Source organism: Lepidochelys kempii, chromosome 4, assembly GCF_965140285.1.
Source record: "Lepidochelys kempii isolate rLepKem1 chromosome 4, rLepKem1.hap1, whole genome shotgun sequence".
Lineage (NCBI taxonomy): Eukaryota > Metazoa > Chordata > Testudines > Cheloniidae > Lepidochelys > Lepidochelys kempii.
This window is the reverse complement of record NC_136383.1, coordinates 7,865,079-7,883,678: the sequence shown is the minus strand read 5'-3', so window position 1 is coordinate 7,883,678 and position 18,600 is coordinate 7,865,079.

Genomic DNA, 18,600 nt, shown 5'->3' with positions numbered 1-18,600 from the left:
TTTAGGATTTATTTCAGGAGAACTCTTCTGCATTTTTACACTTTTCAAGGCAGAAGTTACCCCTTAATGATTTAATGGGCCTTCAGTTCTGATCCTGACACCATCAGCTTTCACATTTGCTCTTCAAATGTCACCAACATTTAAAATGCCCTTTTAGCTCTCTACTTCAATTTCATCAGTTTCTTAAAGGAAAATGCCATTGACGGTCTAATCAGCATTATCTCTGGAAGGGCCTTATTTGTGTTGCCATTATATTCTTTCATCTTACGTGATTTCATTTTCGTTTAAACATGCATTAAACATTTGATTCTGATGCAGTGAAATAAAATCATTCGTTTGTTTATTCCATGACAAACAAGGTGGTGGTGGTATTTCTCCCCATATCTTTTCCTCCATCTCTAAATCTTACTCCATCATTGGTGCAGGATAGAAAAATTTATGGGAGGATAAAATGATGGGAGACAAACTAAGGTGAGATTTTTATAGCCATTTTGCATATTTACATGTGTTGCCCAGGTTCTGTCTAAAGAACTTGTGGTCCCCATCTCATCACCTCCATCTTTAATGCATTTACCTTCAACTCTCCTATGCACCAAGGCAGTGTTATCCCCATTGCACAGATGGGGAACTGAGGCATAGAAAAGCTAAGTGACTTGTCAAGGCTGCAGAGGAAGTCTGTGGCAAAGCTTGGATTTAGCTCTCCCTTTTCCTAAAATGGAGCATTTTTCCCCTTGTGTTATACTTTAGAATTAATATTTTCATCCAATGGTGGTTTGTTTGTTTTCTCTCCCCACTTCCCATGATGAGAAAGAGGCATGTTGGATTCCCCAGTGAAATGTTATATGGATTCTGCTATCCTGGTGTTAATATTTCATAAATGCTGAATACTTTATTGCCTGACTATACTTCCCAGAGCAAAAAACAAATTGGCTGCCAAAGAATATCCTGACCTCTGGAGTTGGAAATTAATGCCAGACTAGCATGGGCAGCTGCCGAGGAGGCTGTTATAATTGCTAAGTGTAGAGAAGGTTGCAAGCTTTCGAACTTCTACTGAGGGCAACCATATTGGAGTCAGCCAGAGCACAGTTCTCCTATGCTTCATGTCCTCGTCTCTTTCACTGCCCTCCTACGTTAAAGATGGTGGTCGGCTGTTTACCTTTTGCTGTGCTCACTAGTAAGGAACTGGCAGATGGCCAGGAGAACATAAGTTAAACACAGTAGGGGCTCTTGAAAATCTCTCCCAAGTGATTTAAGCCTGGGCTATACTAGCAGACAGTTTATACCAGCATCACTCTGTCAGTTAGGATGTGACTCTTTTTAACCAGTATAGTTGTTGATCTATACCTTAATGTGGATGCAGAAATAACATTATACTAGTTCATTAATCAGCATAAACCATACTGCTACAAGCTCTTTTATACTGATATAACTGCATCCACCCTAGGGCTTTTTGTCTGGTTGAACTATACCCCCAATTAAAAATGTCCAAGTGTAGACCAGCACTTAGGATCATAAATCCAAAACACATACAACAGCCATTTTTTGTCCCCCTTTCCCCCACACCCCCCCCAAAAAGACAGGAAAACATTGTTGCCCAATTTCTTTAGTGGTTATTGATCATTACTGGTTTCCAATTAATTCTAATTTAAAAAGTTAGGGGATTGTAGAGTTCTAGTCTCTGAATATGGCACAACACAATCAAGGTTGACAAGTTCAGTGTCTAGTTTGGAACTCCAGTGTGCACAACGAAGACCCTCAGTGAGGGCAAAGCAAAACTCTCTGCTAATTTATTAGCACAATTAGTAAAGAGACAAACCCTTCCAGCCACATAAAAAGATAACAACAAAAATACAGAATTAAAGCACTATCTTGTACCATTTCCCCCCACACATAATTACAGCCTTCCTTGGGCATCTGGTGGTATGAGGAAAAAGGTCCAGCAAATCCAGTGGTGCAGAGAGATTGACTGATCCTTCTTACGTGGTAGTCTGGCCTATTATAGGGACAAGAGGCTGTCATGAATATTCATTCAAATGTCCAGCCTCCTTTGTCCATATCTAACTTCCTCACCCTAATAATGTTGGGGACCTTTAGCCTATCGGTTAATTGATTCATAATCTTATTACCATGTACGTCAGTTTGTTTCCAAGGCAAGTTTACGGTTAGAATTTGCCAATATTATATGCTAAGTATCAATTCAATGTTTTTGTGATTTTTTTTTTTTGCCTGGTATAAAACTCCCTTTTAAGTATACGTTTCCCGGTTCACCAAAATGCAGGGTGACCATTAGTCCATTTACTTGAGTCAAAGTTCAGACTTCAAAGCCTTATGCTAACTGCTTCAGCTAATGTCTTATAGCCGTGGGGTTCTCAACCTTCAGGCCACTTGCAGCCCAATCAGCACAGAGCTGCGGCCCATGTGACATCCACAGGGCCCTACAGGTCGTATTGGCTGCAGCTCACAATGGTAAATAAGTTGAGAACCACTGTCTTACAGAATACAGGCCTATAGGTTCATTTGCATTATTGTTGTGTAAAATAAAATGCTAAAGCTAGCACTAAGGGCTACACCATCAATTTCTTTTCCAGCTGTAGCTAAGAAACCTAAAGTAGTAGTTTGTTCTGATTCTGCAATTTGATTGGGAAGAAATTTTAGGAAAAAGCATAACTTATACAGTACAAAGCAGAACTATCTCGAAAGGGAATTCAAAGGGTTAAAGTACAGAAAACAAAAGCAGTGCATGGATGCTATTGAAGGGTCTTTGCCATCTCCCAATTCTCTAATATTTGGAAGTACTGGCTAGTTACGCATCTTTGGCCAGGAAATTGCTTGTCGACATTTTGATAGTAGTAAAAGGAGGTGAAGTTCTTACTGTAAATGATTTGCTGTGCATGAATCACTTGGCTCTAGCAAACGCAATCAATCGGGTGTCACGAGTTGGGACCAGGTTAGGCTTGAAACCCAGTTCACCAAAGGTAAATGACATTGATTGATGCATTGTGCCACCATTCAGCGTTCTCCTTAGCAAACTGGGCTGAGCAATTAGCTTTTAATTTTTAAGGGGCTTTCTGTCCCCTTCCCTCCCCTGACAGTTCCTTCTGGATCTGATTTGGGGCCAATTTGTTTTGAATGTTTTCGTTCTGGGCTGAGTTCAGACAGTAATGAAATAAACTCACTGAGGACCGATAAAAGCAGCAGAACATTAGCAGAGCTGACTTATGCCACTCTTCTCGCTTGGATTTCCCATTCCAGCACTGATCACTGATGCCTGTGACAGAGCTTTAATTTTGTTTTCCAAGTTGGCTGGCTCAAAAACAGGGAGTGGGAGATGTAGAGATGACACTTTAATGAGACAGGAAAACAAGTATTAAAATAGCATAATGTTTCCCGTTTTCATCAACAGACTTAATAATGCGTTCCTGGAGCTATTGAGGGAGGGGTGATAATTAGACCGAAAGTATGCAGATTTTTTTAAATTGCAGACATTGCCTGATCTTGAAAAGCACTTTGTGATGACAATTATCCTTTTAAGGCCAATCATGGGGTCTTTTGCTTGGATTGTTGATGTCCTAGGGAGGTGGTGTGCAGCACACTTTATTATAATTTATTGTTCTTTATATTCCAGTTGTGCCAGCTGAGATCAGGGCCCTATTGACCTAAGCTCTGTAGAGACCAGAGGTTCTCAAACTTCATTGCAGCGTGACCCCCTTCTGACAACAAAAATTACTACACAACCCCAGGAGTGGGGACTAAAGCCTGCGCCCACCCAAGACCTGCCACTTCAGGTGTGGCGGGCCAAAGCCTGAGCCCCTCCCCTCAAGGGGGGGGCCAAAGCCTGTGGGCTTCAGCCCCAGGCAGGGGTTCTGTAACCTGAGCCCTGTTACCCATGGCTGAAGCCTTCAGGCTTTGGCCCAGGCCCCAGCATGTCTAAGTCAGCCCTGGCGACCCCATTAAAATGGGGTTGTGACCCACTTTGGGGTCCTGACCCACAGTTTGAGAACCGCTGGTATAGAAATATATAGTAAGACAATCCCCTGTCCTGAAGAGTTTACACATTAAATAATCAGGAGTGGGAGAAAGGAAGCCTAATTATTTCCAGATGGGGAAAGGAGAGGTGAAGAGTCATGCCCAAAGTCACATGCCAGCCCAAAACTGTAGCAGAACTGGAAGCAGAATCCATGTCTGCCAACTCCCAGTCCACTTTCCTATTCTCTAGACATCGGAGCCTCCTAGCTCTTTCCCCCTTTATAAAATGGGAGTTAGGCACCTAAATCACTTAGGGCATGTCTACACTGCATGCTTCTTTAAGAGGTATGTTGTGTACGTGCATGCATAGCGCCCCCCCATCCCTCAGCACGGATATAAATCCTACTAGGCACCTGTCTGCATCTCTAAGCACCCAGATGCTTTTGTACCTCTGGCCCTGAGGAGCCTAAGTCCAATGGAACTAAGTCATGTTTGAAAATTGGCTTGGGCACTCTTGAAAATGTCACCCAGGTCCAACAAAGTGCTACGTGGGCATCATGAAACTGCAAGATTGAAAAAATGTTCTTGTTAGTGGGCTACAAATTCTAGCCAAATCAGTGAAGATGTGAATTCCAGGTTAAAATTTTCAAAGGGACCTATGGGAGCTAGATGCTCAACTCCACTAAGTTGGGATCTGAGTGTTTAAATCTTCTAAACTTTTTAGAAAATCCCACCCTAACTCTAGCAATGGGTGTCTTGAGAGCTGAAGAAAGTGTTAATGTATAAACTTAAAAAAAAATGCAGTCAGGCTTATGTCTGTAAGGAGTCTCCTGTGAATAGGAAACAAAACTCATTTGAGATACGTTCTGGCTACCTGCCTGAGAACAAATGGCATATGGGTGAAAGAGGCTTGCTTTTCCATGCCGTACCCACAGACTCGGTTGTGGAAGCAGCCATCAAAGTCAAAGGATAGAAAATTGGCCAAAGGGACCCATAGCTGTGCCTTTGTGTGGTAGCATGACCGATGAGAAATGAAAAGGGGTGGCTGAATTGGCATGCCATGAAACCCGGAGCATTTCATGATGTTCCCGTGCTCAATCTGCTAGTCCTGTGGAGACCTAGCACCAAAGCCTTGATGGCGTCTAACCTCCCAGGGGAATTTAAAATGGTGGTGGTCAGAAAAATGCTGCTGGAGAGGTCTCCTGTTTGGTGACTGAGAGCACCCCCATCCTCTTGATAGGAGCCTTTCAAATGAGAAGCCAGAATGATGGCCAGAAAACATCGTGGCCAAGATGGTCAGAAATAGGCAGGTAACAGTAGGCTCCTAAAGCCATATTTAGGCACTTATTGATGTGGCCTGGGCTGTCATTCTGAACCACTGACATCTGGGGCAAGCTGCTGTATACCAGGGGGAACTGCCAGATGCTGAGCATTTTTGAAAATCTGGCCCCATCCTTTTTTAAGCTTCTTGATAAATCGCCTCTTTCAAAAGTGCTGAGTGCCTAGCAGCTCCCAATGAAGTCCTTGTTTCAGGCTATTTACTTAGGTGCCTAAATATGGAATTAAGAGCCTAACTTTAGCCTCTTATTTTGAAAGTCTTGCCCCCCACCCTGTCTGCAGTGGGTGGGTGGTAGGACAACCGCTGTCAGCATTTAGTGACATCTGTCTGCTAACACACTTTTGCATGCATGGCATTTCTTGCATAAATTTTCCTGCTTCTGTACAGCAGTCTACTGCAAAGTGGCGTGCACTGAGCTGGGGACAGTTTGGTGGGCTTTTATTTGACAGTGCACAATGCTCTGCCCTTCCTTGGCAATCTGTACTAAATAGCCTTCCTGAGCTGATTAGCTACATTAGATGGCAACCTTCAAAATGTGATTGAAACTAGAACTGGGTGACTTTTTTTTTTTACGATGAATAGTAAATTTGCTATAAAGTGCATTTTTCAGGGCACTGAACCTAATTGTGAATTCAGGTCAAATACAGCTTGAAAAAAGTTGAAATGGTTTAAATGGTTCATTTTGACAGTTTCAAAATTAACTGTTTTGACTTTGTTTTGAAACGGTTTTATTTATATTTGTGTTTTGGGGGGAAAAACCCCACCACCAAGCAATGGTGAACACCCCCAACCCTAAGATTTCAGGGAGTGCTTCATTCCATGTTTGGGTCAAACAAAATACTTCATTTGACCAAAAACATTTTTTTAAATTATTTTGTTTTGGCAAAAAATAAAAAAACCTCTCAGTTTTGGTTTGGGGGCAAAACCAAGAAAATCGGTTATTCACTTAGTTCTAAATGAATTTGCTGTTTTTGTGCCCATATGAGGCTACCAATTCCAGTTGTTTTGGTTTTTATGTATTTTTAGGAGGGGAGGGTGAAAAGTGAAGAATGTTGGCATTTTTTTACATTATCCTGAGTAAAAATTGAGCATTAAGTAAAATCACATTCCCACCAGGGCTGGTTGAGAGTGTGAAAAAGAGTTTACTACACTTTTAATCATTTGAAATGTTATGGCCAGCTTTCATCATAAGGGAGTTTGGATATCACAAACCTGACACATTCTTGTTCCCCATATAATCTATCATTTAATTTATGGAGGATGCTTATGGTGCTGAAGGCCATATAAGTCCCATACGTAGATATGATGCCACAGCAGTTGATCCAAAGCTCTTCAGATGAGAGCCACCATCTGGTGTCAACAGAAGGAAGCCAGTGATTGGACCGTCTTAGTGAGAAGTCTGAGGTTCTGAAAGTTGTTTCATGCTTCACAGCTGTATCCAATGGGAAAACAACAAACACTTTGAATGACTTAGAGGAGTTTGGATCAGGCCCAACCTTCATCAGGGCTGGGATTTGGTTCCAGAGATGCCTCAAGGCTCATTTTCTACCAAGGGTTTTCTGCAAGGAGCAGAAAGTGGGGCAAAGTGTTGAGAGGTCAGTGGGAAATCCTGTTCCAGGATTAGTAGGTGTGTTTAGGAATTCTCTCTGGAAATTTGCCTTAGAGTGACTCCAGAGGAGTTCAATATATTGATCTCATTGATGAGAAGGTTCAGAGGCAGCTTGATTGTGATCTAGAAGTACTTACATGAAGAGAAGCTATCCGATACTAAAAGCTATTTAATGTAACAGAGAGAGGCAAAACAAGAGCCAGTTGCTGGGATTTGAAACTTGACAAATTCAAAATAGAACTAAGTGCAAATTTTTAACAGTGAGGGACATGAATGATTGGAACAGCTTTCCAAAGAATGTGGTGGGTCTTTTTATCCCTTTTAATCGAGACTACATATCTTTCTAAAAGAGTTGCTTTAGTTCCCCCGCAAGTCCATTGAGCTGCATGTAGGTATAACTGGGTGAAATTATATGGCCCCTATGTGGAAGCTCAGACTAGATGAACTGGATCCCTTCTGTCCCTAAAATCTGAATCTTCTGTTAAACTCCACCAACAGTACTTAAAGTACTTAAATGCTATCATTGTATTAGAGCCAATATTTGTTTGTTCATTCTCACAAGTATGTGTGTTGTGCAATGAGTTAGCCATTATGTTTGCTTTTTTTTTTTTTGTTCAAGAGAATGTCCACTGTTGCACGCTGCGCTCTAAAGTTTGGTTAAATGGTGTGTTCTCATGTGGTGTCAGCTCTGCCATCTGTCCCTTAATTCTCTGCACAAATCTGAGGTTGCTTTGATATTTTTTTTGTTTACACAGCACAAAAAAGAGCCTCTCCTAAAGGGCACAGAACTGTGGGCTCTGTTCTCACGGGTGCTAAGCACTTACAGCCCCAATAGAATGGGAGCACCTCTGAACATCAGAAAAAGTCGCCTAGCTCGAGTCTTGAATTCAGTTCCCCAGCTTTTCTGCAAGCTGCATGTGTGATCTTGGGCAAGTCACTCAGCCTCTCTGTGCCTCAGTTCCCCATCTGTGCAATGGAGATAATAGCATGGCCCTATCTCAGTGGTGCTGCGAGGAGAAAAACCCTGTGTGAGGTGCTCAAATGTGATGGTAATGGGGGCCCGATATGTATCTAAAATCAATTTTAAAACTGCATTCAACGTCCCTTCTCTGTGATCTGTCTGTCTGTCTTTTTTGACCCAGACAGGGGGGCTGGAACAATCTGTTTAGTGGGGGTACTCGGAGCCATTGAACACAACTATAAATCCTGTACATAATGGAAACCACTTCAAGCCAGAGGGTGCAGGAGCACCCCTAGTTCCAGCACCTATGGAGATGGCTCTCTTCCTGCTCAGAACTCCTAATTTAGCCTTAAGAACCTGATCCAAAGCCCATTGAAGGCCCTAAGAGAGCAACTTCCACTGTCCACCTACTGTTCCCTGTGTAGCCGCCTACCCGTGTCATCTGTCTGGCTGAGGCAAGGGATTTTCTGTTTAAAAGAAATCCTCCTCTTTCTCCCCGCCCCCACCCCCCCAAAAAAAGACAAAACAAAACAAAAAAAAAACCTGAGCATAATTAACTTTCTCACTGAGGCTTTGGTTCCTGCGCTATGAATTAGTGTACTTGTTTTCAATTCAACACCCAAGCCCATTGCTTTCCTAGCCATACACTGCACATAAACAATCACGCTATGTTTCCTTTAGTCCAGATGGCAGGCGGGCTTTAAAAATGAAGCTAAGCAGTAATAAACTGTGTAATTACTGCAGATCAGTGGGGAAAGGTTACATTTATCCGACTTAAAATAGGAGCTTTGTTCTAGGAGGAGGAGCAGAAAAAAGTCTTAAGTCCATTTTGTTCATATCACTTTTTTTGAATATCACAGACCCACCCATAGTTAAAATGATAACAGGAACTAGCTTGAAAAAGTTGGACTAAAAAAGAATTGCATCTTAATGGAAAACAAACTTTGGAGCAGCCTTATCCAAAAATGAAGTGAAATTATTCTTGGGATACAGTAGGATTTGGAGGGTTGTTCTCCCTCCCCCCCCCCCCCCAAGGATAAAAAAGGATTTTTTTTTAAATTTTTTTTTTTAAATCCTGTCTCTGCTCAATGAGCAAACAGGCATCAGAGAGATGCAAAAATCTCTTGGCACATTACCCTTATATCTCAGCACCCAGTAATGAGGTATCGGCTCTGGCTTCACCCTGAGTTTGGACTTCATGCCTCATTCATTTCTGACATGCCTTCTCTCCCAGGGTAACATGGCCACATGGGACAATGTGCTCATTGGCCTATTCATAGTTTTGAATTGTAAATCTGAGGAGAGGGAGAGACAGCTTGACTGAACCCAAATTATGTTACAATAGACGGTAATGAATGTCCTGCTTTAGCAGGATAATAGAAACCCTGCTTGTTGGCAGTCATTCAGCCTCTGTCTCTCTCATCCATTTGCTTAGTTGGCCTTGACCCTAATCCAACAATTGCACATCCCCAGCTGCTCTTTAAGCCGCCTCATTAGTGGCGCACCATTGGGCAGCTCCCGTGACAGTCATCCAATGGGGCCAAAGACTGTAACTGATTGGCAAGCATTACACTGAAATCTGAGGCAGGGCTGGAAGGCAGCATAGGGCAAGTGGAGGAAATGAACAATGCTAAGGTATTGAGGCACATGCCTACTCAGTAGCTCAGTTCTCTTTCCACCCTGGCTGAAGTCGCATGCTACCCCTCCCCACATGCACAAAATAAGTTTCACTCTTTTTCTGTGCACCAGGGTAATTTTTTAAAATAACTCTGCCACATTAGACTAATCATTATTGCATACAACTCTCCAAATTCCTAATTCATATAGTTTTGTAACAACAATAAAAAAAAGACAGGACATTTCAGGACAGTTACTGTCTTAGGCCCTCATCCAGCACAGGACATAAGCAGGTGAGTCTTCCCTTTGAAGAACTGGACAATACTTGTCTTGCATCTGGTTGCTTAGGAGAGCATCACAATCATAATGAATTTCATCTCCTGCTTGGTCAGTTCCAACAGGAGAAAGACAGTGCATAGAAACTGTGTGAGAAAGGAGAAATATTCCTTTGAAGCGAAGGTGTGGGGGGGGGAAGCATAGTGGCAGTGAATGACAACTCAGCCAGTGAGTATGGTATGTGGCTGAAATCAAATCCTATCTAGTTTGGAATGACATAAATTGTGGTCCATTGTCTATCACAAGTTCTGGAATATTGAAGTGAGCAAAACTGCACTTCAGTTTCTTGATAAAACTGACATGTTATGTCTTTCAAGTACATTATTTCTATATATCTGGAAAAATAGTCCCCTACAACCAGGAAATGATGGCCTCTAAATTTACATAAATCTTCAGCTAGTCTCGTCCAGGGTCTGTTTGGTAGAGGTAGTGTTAAAGGTTCTTTGTGCTGGTCTGTTAATTTTGCAGTGTTCACATGCCGATACTTTATTCTTTATATGCTTGCTGGTGCCTGGCCGCCTGTAATATTAGTCAACTCCCTGACTGCTTTTGTGTGGCAAACAGCTGCAAAATGTCCATATTTTGTGCATTTATTAAAACTTGTACCTTTGGCAAAACATACATCTGAGGACTATGAATTTTTCCACATCTTCTGCATTTAGGCTTGAAAGGCTTTGGTGTTTGACTGGAAATTGTCCCTCTTAGTTTGAGAGTTCTCTCCTTGTCTCAGTGATAATTTCTTATCATGCTGAATTTGTTAACATCTTCTAAGCTATTTTCTTGTTTGTTCAAGTTTGGTGAGTTGCTCTTGGTTTTGCTGTCTCTCCATCTCTGACTGCTTTGCTATTTGAATAGTTGTGGGTAGGGTTAAGTCAATTTTTAATTGTAGCTGCTGTGAAATATTTTTATGTTAACCCAATAACCATTCTGTCTCTGATATATTTTCATGTTTTGCAATTCCAAAATCAGTTTTCAGCCAATGCCCGCAGAGCTCTTTTAACACATTCAACATTTTCCCCGGTCTTTGAATCCTCTGGTGAAAACATGCTCTTTCATAAACCACATTTCTCTGGGGTATAAAGTAGGCATCAAACATAGCCAGAACCCTTTCATAGTCATCTTTGTGACTCTCTTCAGTAAAGAAAAAGGATTTAAAGATATGTTTTGCCTGCTTCCCCATAGCATAAATTAAAGAACATATTTGGATATCTTCAGTTTCTTTCTGGAGTTTTGTAGCAATTCGAAACCTTGCAAAATACTGCCTCCTCTCTGTCCATTGTGAAAGTTTGTCAAAGCTGAAGTTTTCAGGGGCATTGAAAAGTGGCATCTTGATGAGATCCTGCAACTTTTGTTGCTTTTTTCCGTCTAAGTATCCTCCGATCCCTTCAGAGTTCTTCAGGTGAACTGCTAGCAGGAGGGGAAGGGGAATCCTGCAGGCAGAGGACTAGCTGGGAGATGCAAGATAGGTGGCAAGGCATCAGAAAGGTAACGTAGGTCACTCCTAAAGCTAGTATTGTACTCAAGTTGTGTACAGTATTTTTTGCCATTCTGTGGCAACCTTGGCCTAGCCTTGGTTAAGCACATGCTAAAGAGCTTTGCTGAACTTTGAACCATAGGAGTACTCCGGTGGACATCAATGGGAAGATTTTTTGCTTAAAACTAGGCACTTGCTGAAGTGCCTTGCTGGATCAGACACTGTTTGATTTTTGAAGAACGTGCGTTTTGCTTTGGACTCCTGCATTTGCACAGCAGAAAGGAAAAATCCTGAGGCTGCAAGAGAAAATCCAGAGAGCAGGGTTGTGATCTCGGTTTAGCGGGTCTCCCAAAATAGCTGCTTTCTGGGATGTTTGCAATTGGCAAAGTGGCTTCTAATTAGTACATCCTCTGCTCAAGTGCTTTCTGGGCTAAACCATCACCTTCAGCATATGGGAAATAGATGGCATCTTCAAGATTCAGAGGGATTGGTTTGGTTTATAAGACAGTTGGCAAATACATAAATTAAACACTGATTTATTCTTAAAACATGCATAAAATTCCCCTTTATTTTGCATTAAGGGAGGACAAAAAAATCTTTACCAGCTGCAAGGTGTTGCCATGTTGTCTGCTCACTAAGCAATGTACAACAATTATTTCACTGAGGGTTCAGTGTTTGTGTACGTATGCAGCATTGCTGAGCTATTAGAAATTACTGTATTATTCCCGTTCTTTTCAATTACCTGAACATCCCCTGGGTCTTCAAAGATTAATAAGATTTCAAAGATTGCTGACTTGCTCATCCTATTAAAAAATATTGGTTTCTTCCCATTCCCCCTCCAATTCTAACTAGAGTACATGAAATTTAGTCTTTATTAGTGGTTTTTAGTTCTTGTGCTTTTGGACTTTTTATGTAAAGTCAACAGTTTCCTTTTGAATTTGTGTCTCCAATAGCAAAATGGCTATTTTTTCCTCTTTATCTATATGCACCAATGCAATAATAAAAATAACAAGGTTAAAATGTTCTCTCTGCATTTTCTGAATATGCAGAAAATCTGACCCCTTCATGCAGGTACCTAGATGGGAATCAGAGTTGTTTCAAAAACCCAGCCCCAATTCTGGGGGCTGAGCACTTGTGACAATCTGGCCCAAAGGCCTTGTTTGAGATACAGGTTCTTTCAAAAAATTACAGTATCCTAATTATTGGTAGGCAGATATTCACAGGTCTGGGTTTTGATCCCCAAGATATATTTGAAGCTTGCCCACATTTATTTGGAGGTTTTTTTTTTAAGACCTCCCGTCTCCCAGGCTGACTGTAGACAACCTTCTCCTACCATCCTTCATTTCCTATCCATCCTGGCTATCTTTCTAACACCCTAATGACTCCTGACAGGCTGATGTATTCAGTAGTCATCTTGATCATTCCCAAGAGTCTCCTGATCACTCTCATAGCTCAGCCTGATCACCGAAAACGTTCCCAAAATCCCATGTCTCTTCTCCTGTTGGTACGGTTTGCTTACTGTAGTGCTTACCGGCTGTAGCTGTAATGGGGGCCCCCCAAACACTGTGCAGCCACATAGTAAAAGACAACCCTTGCATCAAGGAGAGCAGTCTAAATGGAGAAGACCAATAAAGGGTAGAAGAGGAAGCTGAGGTGAAACAACACACCTGATGTCGCACAACAGGTCAATAGCAGTGCCAGGAGTAGAGCCCATGAGTCCTGGTCTGGAGGCTCTGAATGCTCTAGCCACTGGACTGCATAGTCTCACTGCCTAATTCTAAAAAGCTTAAGTTCCTTCCCCTGCAAGCCTGCACTCTGTGTTGTGTTCTGTGGGGTTGCCACCTTCCACCCTGGAAGGAGCTGCATTTCCGCAGCACTGCACCTGCAATGTTTTACAATTGCTTAATAGATGTACCTATCCCATATCAAAATGTTACCTGATATCCAGTGAGTAAAACCCGCCATTTCAATACAGCCTCCTCGGAGGATCGATGCCCTTAAGCAATAATGTCTTCACATACAAGGTCCTCTTCTTCTGACCCATGAAGAACATAAAGAGGAAAAGCAAGTGAAAGCCCTAGTATTGGAAGACTTTGGGTACATCTTCACAGCAGCTGGAAGGTGTAATTCCAAGCCCAGGTAGACATCCACACACTAGCTCCGCTCCAGCCAGCATACTCGGCATAGCAGCATGGCTGCAATGGTGCAGGCAGTGGCCTGGGCTAGACACCCAAGTGCAGTCCTGCCCCCGCCCCCGGGGCAGCTAGTTCGTACCCGGGGGGATGCACTGGATTGCAAGCAGGATGCTGACTGCTAGCTGAGGGGGTTAGGATGAAGATGCCAGGAAAGTGTAGCTGAAGCTGAAACTGTCGGAGTTGGGGGAGAAGGCTTCCTACCAGATCATGGCAAATGGGGTCTGGTGGGAGGTAGGGCAGAAACTCTGTGGCTGGGAAGGCAGCAATGTTTTTTGTTGGAGTTTTATATTCCCATCAGATGGTGTCCATATTCCAGGATGCAAATGTCAACTACATGAAGTGACTTGTCTTAGGAACCAAGGAGGTGTCCTTAGCTGGGTTTATTCATCCAGAAGGGCTTGATCCCATCAAGCTCAAATATAGTCACTATTTAGACAGGACCAAATAATCAGAACTCCTCTCTTGCTGTGTGCCCTGCAGCCCCCTCCCCGTATGCAGGTGGTGGAGAGGAAAAGCAGGGGCAGAAGGGAGGTCCGTACTTCTGCTGAGTGTTTGCCCTTCCCTTGGACCATGTAAAACACCCTCGGTGGCCAGTCTGTGGGAATTAGGCATAGAGCCGAGGAGCAGCAGCTCTTGGGCACCCTTGTGACTCCATGGATAGCCAGGTGGAAGTTAACCAGGACGGGAACAGCATTGAATTCAGCTCTGCACTTGCTGTCCCCAGTAGAGAAGGGTGGGACTCAGGTGGGGTGGGGACTGCTGCCACTGGCAGGCCCATGCCGCTTTTTTTGCGGGTGCCTTGGGTCTCTGGGGCCATGTGGCTGCCCTTAATATTCCCCACTGTTCCTGGAGATCTTCTCCTTTGCATTCCACAGGGCGTCCAGATAGCCAGCCCTGTCCTCATTTGGTAGGGCCTAGTGGCGGTACAGCCGTTCAGCAGCAAGATACACCCACCCCGGACGCGTTACAATATATTATCTAGAGCTACACACCAGGAGACTTGCAAGTGGGTGTACATCCAAGGGCTTGGCCTGCAATGCTCCTCTAACTCCGAGCAGCATCGTCTACTTTCAGAAGGATCCTATGTTACCGGTGACTACAGCTCTGTTTGCAGCCATTTTTGTTAATGCTGGAGGACATGTACAAAGTTTGCATCTGTCTGACAACGGTCAGGATTTCTCTTGCCTCACTTTGGCCATGCTGTGAGCGTTGTTTATGCAGCCTGCTCCTGGCATGGGGATGGCTGGGAAGGCATCTGACACAACTTCTTATGACACCTTCATTGAACTGAGGTGTTTCATAAACACTAGTACCACCGTTTTCACAAAAACCCCTGCCTGCCAGCAGCTTCTCCTTTACAGGTGATTGCCAGTCATAGCAATCCAGAGGCTCAATCTCGTCCATGCCTTCCTGGGGGATCCCAGCGAAGATGAAGGGGGTTAGTCTAGGAGAGCATCAAGAGCAAACTGGGATTTGGATTGCATGCTTGCCTAGGGGAGCTGCTGGGATCAGAGCTCCCTCTAGAACCTGAGGTCCCAGGAGCACATGAGGAATGCTCCTTCCCTACAATAGATGAGTGGGGGAGGGCTCTGGAATTGGGGGAGTGCTTTAGCTTCACAGTCCTACCTCCTGCCCAGAATAGCTGAGCTGGTGTGCCTGGGAGCAGGTGGAAGCGGGAAGGACTACAATTTATTGCTGCTATAGACTGCTTGTAAATGACTGGCCCCTGGGGCCAGGAGAGGAGTGGTCTCCGAGGGCTATCGCTGTGTCTCAGCACCTTCTGAGGCTTCTTCTGGAGAGGCACAGCTTGCTCACCACCCCTGCTGAGCGCTGTACATAAAAGGAGAAACTGCACCAATGGGACAGATCCTGCCACCTTCTCTCCTATTGAGAAGTGCCTTACTCCAGGAGTTGCAGCTGAGCCCAACAATCTTGCAAATCCCAGGCAGGAAACTTCATAAAATGAGTTTGGTTTTTTTTTCATTTTGGCTCACTGATGTCTGGATTATCATTCATCAGATAACAATCAATATTTATACGGTTTGTATGATTTTTAGATGTGGCTTATCAAATTACTTATTTACAGACTTTTATTTAACCAAGGCCAATCTCTTCCCAGAGACAGCTACTTACTTCTCGAGCAATGTATTCAATTTTCTTCCTTGCTATACAGGGAAAACTGCTCTCTAAAATATCCATGTCCCAAACCATGTGCTAGGCAAAACTAGCACCTTGGATTGCATCTGGAAGAAAGGAAATAAATCAGGGCAGTTGATAGAGAATAGGTCTCATCCACTCAAAGCTACTGCAGTAAGTACCCTGTCTCATTCCACACTGGCTGGAGAACCTGATTTACCTTCTCTTTATTCATTATTTTATATACTTCTATTGTTTCACTCTTATTTGTCTCTTCTATAAGGTAAATGGTTCTTTTGGTTTTGTTGAAAGATGATTTTTTTTATCATATCTGATTCCCCCCCCCCATCCACCTGGTTATGTGGGCCAGGTGTCACACCATAAATTATCTGCTATCATTCATCAATGACAAACACTTTCTCCAACTGCTAGGCCATGTGCTACTTAGACAAATGCCACAACACTGGATTCCTGCCACGTTTTTATCGTGTTAATTGAAGTTGGATAGCGAGGAGTTGAGATCAACAAATGGATGTGTTTGTCGTGTTGTTAAAACTCAATCTGTCCAACACTGGAAATGTTTTTCAGATCCTTTAAAATTAAAGGGAAACTGTCAACTTAAAAATCGCACTTCTAACGGAACTGTTTTTAACAATAGCTCCAGGTAACAACTGAGATGCTGGAATGGAAAGAGATTAGAGGGGAAAACAATGTGATGTTTTTTTCTTCTTCTGCCTTTTCAGGCTATTTACAACTTTGTGCATTTGACAGCATGTTGGCTGGGATTTTAAAAAACAATCCTGGCTTTCACCTGTTCCAGTGCATTGGATCTAGATTAAAATCCCCACTGTAATTTGGACCAGGGACTTGTACTGAGGTCTTCTACCTCCCCGGAGAGTGCCCTAGGCTGTGGGATGTTCTGGGTGAGGTATCTCTCAGCCTCTCCTGTTTTAAAACTGTACCATTTTGTATTAAATGTTCAGTGGGCCAGAGAAAACAAGTGATTGACTGTAGACCCCAGTGGTTAGGGTACTCTTCTAGGGAGAATCGGTTTGAAGTCCCCGGTGCATGCAGCTGAGCTGGCCCAGGGAAGGGTATCTTAAATTGTGGCTGATTTTTACACCCCTCGGTGTCCTAGGTCCGGGAGATGTGGGAAGGAGCTGAGATTCCCAGGGATGTCTTTGGGATCTCCCAATGCAGACTAGTCCAGTACAGCTCACACATGGACCCATGCTCATGGCTCTGCTTAGAGGTGCCATCTAGCCCTTAGTCTTTCTCTTTATTGTTATTCTACAGTTAAGGTTTGCTTTCCTGATCAGAACCTGTGAAGGGAAGTCCTTACATTGGTCTCCTTGCTGAGCTGCTCCTCCCTGAAAAGCAGCTAGTGACAGGATGATTGATTGAGGCCCAGACAAAGACTTCTCTGACCTTGACGCGTGGCCGCCTGTCAGCTTTTCCCCTTAGTAAGCCTAATACAGCCAGAGATTGCATGAACTGGCCCAGTTCATGCACGCCAGGTGCCAATCCATACGAAAGTTATGGCGATGCTAGAAAATTGTATTTGCAATGGTTATTGTCCAAGTCAATGCCGGGTGCATTACCTGTCATTAGGCTTTGCTCAGTGGTGGTGGTGATGACTACCCAATTCAGGATCAGATCTCTTCCTCCCCCCCACCCCTCAGACAATATGCAAGTGCTGTTACAGGAATAATGAAAGCATGTTTCTGCATCAACCCATGAAATGTCCCTTATTTATTGCGTGGTTGCTGCAGGAATTAAGGAACACTGACAGGCGTGGCTGACTATTACGTACTTGCTGAGACAAACAGCCAATAGCTCCCTTCTTTGCCATCCTTATGCCTCTGTGTGCAGGCTTTGGATATGAATGCTAAGGGGTCGCTCCTGGCTTGTTTTTTCCTCTGTTGGTGCTACAGAAGCCTTGATAGCTTCCAATTTAGAAAGGCTTCTTTCAGGTCATTTAAAAATGAATGAGTTGGCAAATATCTATGATGGATAGCCCAAGGGGACATAACCTAACTGTTCACCAGTGGCTGCTACTGAGCTATGAAAATTGAGCAATTACCTGAGGAAATACTTTGCAAAATCATGACCTTCGCCCTCCATTGTCTCCATGGATACCAGTTGTAAAGGATGGAGATATATGGGTAAGGATGAACGTGCATATGCACAAGTAGGACTGGTCCTTCTAAGCTTACTGGTATATCTTGAGCAGATTATTGCTGTAACTCTTCACAAAGTAGATTTTTTTTTCTCGGGGTCTCTTGAATTGTGATATTTAAAAAATGCATTTATTTTGTTGTTGCTCTAACAATCTAAAAGGCTCTCTTTCATATCAATGCTTCCCCGTTTGCAGTTTTACCTCCAGGTGTAAAGTCTTAGTTTGGTCAATGGGGGGTGGGGAGAAGTAGACTCCTGCAGGGACAGATCCTGATGTCAGTCAGTTTAGCTATCCTGGCTTCAGTAGAGCTATTCCAATTTACACCAGTCAAGGCGCTGGCCCCTACTTCCCATTAAGGTTAATGGGATTTATGTCTCATTCTCCCTCCCCCAACCCCATGTACCCTGATGAAAATTGGTCCCATGAAGGTTAACTATGGTGTGATCATTGCATCCACTGGTTATTACAATGGATCTGATATATCAATATCCAGACGTATTCAATACCGGTGCATTCTATAAAGAATTACTGTAAGTTGCCACTCTGTATATTCCCTTATTGTGTTTTCACAGTGCATTGTAGGAATGATAAAACAGCCGGAGACATGGCTTTAATGGCACAGATCAATTTTATTTCTAATTTTGAAATGGAAGTGCGCACACCCTCTACATTATTGCCCTGGTACAGAATAATTGTCATTGTGCTCATCTCTGTGGTAATGTTGGGACATTAACAATGATTTACAATAGTAGCTTTTAACAAAAATGTATGTCTGGGTATGTAAAAGG